Source organism: Herpailurus yagouaroundi, unplaced genomic scaffold (assembly GCF_014898765.1).
Source record: "Herpailurus yagouaroundi ecotype Mexico unplaced genomic scaffold, PumYag 180, whole genome shotgun sequence".
Taxonomy (NCBI): Eukaryota; Metazoa; Chordata; class Mammalia; order Carnivora; family Felidae; genus Herpailurus; species Herpailurus yagouaroundi.
The window spans coordinates 6293989-6296797 of record NW_024412411.1 but is presented as its reverse complement, the minus strand read 5'-3'; positions in this window follow the sequence as shown (position 1 = coordinate 6296797).

The window sequence follows — 2809 nt, the reverse complement described above, 5'->3', positions numbered from 1 at the left end:
AATGAATCCCGGGTATTGTGGTAAAAAAAAAAATCCTGCAACACAGTCCCGTCCCTATAAAATCAGTATAGTAGCCTTCACATCATGGAGTTGAAGGAGCTAAACGGGCCATGCCTGTAAAGCCCCTAGAGTGGCCCCCGGGCTCAGAGTCAAGGCTCAGCACAGTTCAGCCGAGGTTACCTTCATCCAGTCCACCCCTCTCATTCTGTGCAGGCACCGGGTCCTGAGAAGCAGAGACATGTACACGTGGCTGGTTAGAAGGCCAGGCCTTCCAGAAGGTCAGTCCTGCAAGGGCCCACTCAGAGCCCATCCCTGGCAGTTCCCACCTTCTTGGACAGATGAGGAAAGGGGCCGAGAGAGAGAGAGAGAGAGAGAGAGAGTGACCTGTCCAGGGCACCCATCCTGGCTGAGGGTGCAGGGGGAGGCACTGGCCCTGCTCTTGTTGAGAGGAGAGTTGTATATGGTCTGCAGACAAGTCAGGAAAAACCTGGTCTCCCAGCAAGCTTGAGGAAGGGGTGGGGCTCTAGTGATGCTCTGGCGACACTCAGTTTTCACGAACTGAGTCACGGAACGGTGCCATCACGGGGCCTGCTGTGTAGGTGCTTTTCCCACTTAATTCTCACGGTCACCCTCTGCAGAAGCCCTCGTTAGGCCCATCGTGCGGATGACAGAACTGAGCCTCAGAGACATGCCCCAGCGATGCAATTAGGAAATGGTAGAACTGGGGTCCACACCTACCCTGTCTGATGCCACTCTTGTGCCCTCCCCCTTCTTCCCCTTCCCATCCTCCCCCTCCTCCTCCTCCTCCTCCTCCTCCCCCTCTCTCCCTCTAGGGAAAATTCACCTCTGTGGGCTCCTTGATTGGCTATGCAATCTCTGCTTGCATCCCCCTGCAACTGGGAGCTCGTTCCCTCCCAGGACAGCCCTTTCAACTCCTCTGGGGAGAGTCTTTTGTCACCCAAAGCTGACCCTTCTCCCTCTCCATGGTTCTGCAGGTCTCCATACCACGCCCCCCTCTCCCCAACTTCACCGGAGCCTGGCCACAGAATCTTCTCTGCTCCAGACCAGACATCCCTTACCTTGACTGCTCCTGTGTGTAATCAGGTTTCCCAGGTGAAATTCGTACAATAATAATTTCTTTCAAAAATCTCAGCACATCTAATTGGTTAGCTATTGTTTGAGAACCCTAAGGGAAGCCCCTCAGCATGGTGAGTGGCTGGTGTCTTGGGGGGAAATATTCAAATAACTGCATCAACCACTTCCCCTACTGCCATCTAGCCATGGGGTCAGGATTATAGGGAGGGGAGTTGAGTCAGACACACAGAACTTTCAGGCTGGGAATGGTTGCTAATGGTATATTCTCCAAAGAGTACAAGAGATGGGAGGGTCACGTTGGACTTCCAGCAGACACATGGAAAATGGCGATGCAGAGGGCAAGATTACCTTTGATTTGCCCTTGATTCCATGCTTCTCTGACACATTTTTTCAGAGAAAAATGCCATTATTTTATTGGTATCCTGGATATTACTAAGAACCAGCCAGAACCAAGTGGAATTTATTCCAGGAATGCAAGTTTGGTTTAATATTAGAGAATCCATTGTGTTAGTTTGCTAGGGCTTCCATAGCAAAATTCCCCAAACTTGGACACTTAAACAGCAGAAATGTATTGTCTCACAGTTCTAGAGCCTAGAAGTCCAAGATCACGTGTCATCAGGGTTGGGACCTTCTGAGGGCTGTGAAGGAGAATCCATTCCATGCCTTCCTCCTAGCTTCTGGTGGCTTGCTGGCATTTCTCGTGTAGCCACAACACCCTGATCTATATGTTCACGTTCACATGTGTTCTCCCTTTGTGTGTATCTATCTCTGCGTCCAAATTTCCCCTTTTTATAGAGACACCAGTCATATTGGAGGAGGGCCCACTTTAATGACCTCCTTTCTTGACCACTTCTTTAAAGAACCCATTTCCAAGTAAGATTACATTCTGAGGTACTGGGGGTTAGACTTCAATGTCTTCTGGGGGATGCAAGTGAACCCATAATAAGCACGTGCCATATTAATGAATCTAAGAGGAAAACCATATGATATTCTCTATAGACACCAAGAAAGCCTTTAACAAGATTCAACACCCATTCATGATAAAAATACTCAGCGACATAGGAAGTGAGGGATACTTTTTCAAATGATAAAATGTGGTTCTAAAGCCAGCATCTTATTTCATCAAAGAAACACTAAAAGCATTTCCATGAAGATGAGGAAGCAGGCAAGAATGGCCACTCACTCCACCACTATTCCACATTGTACTAGAGGTATTGGCCAATGCAATTAGACAAGATAAATCAATTGGAGGCCTGACGATAAGTAAAGAAGAAACAAAACTACCTGAAAAACCACAGAGAAGCAATGACAAAACTAATTCAAACAGTAAAAGAGTTCAGTAAAGTAGCAGGATGTAAAGTTAAAATATAAAATTCAATAGCTTTTATATATACAAACAATAAATAGAGGTCCTAAGGGGAGAGAAAACCCTATTTGTGATAACAACAACAAAAAAGATTAAATGCTTAGGAGCAAATTTAATTAGAAATGTATAAGACCCATAGGAGGAAAAATTGAAACATTCTTGAAAGACACTAAAGAAAAACAATTGAAAAGACATCCTCTGAGGGATGAGTCAACATCATAAAGATGTTAGTTCTCGCTATGTTAATTTGCAATTTCAATACAATCCCATTAAAAATAACGGCAAGCTATTTTATGAAGAGAGACGAGTTGATGCCAAAGGGCATATGAAAAATAAACACGCAACAAT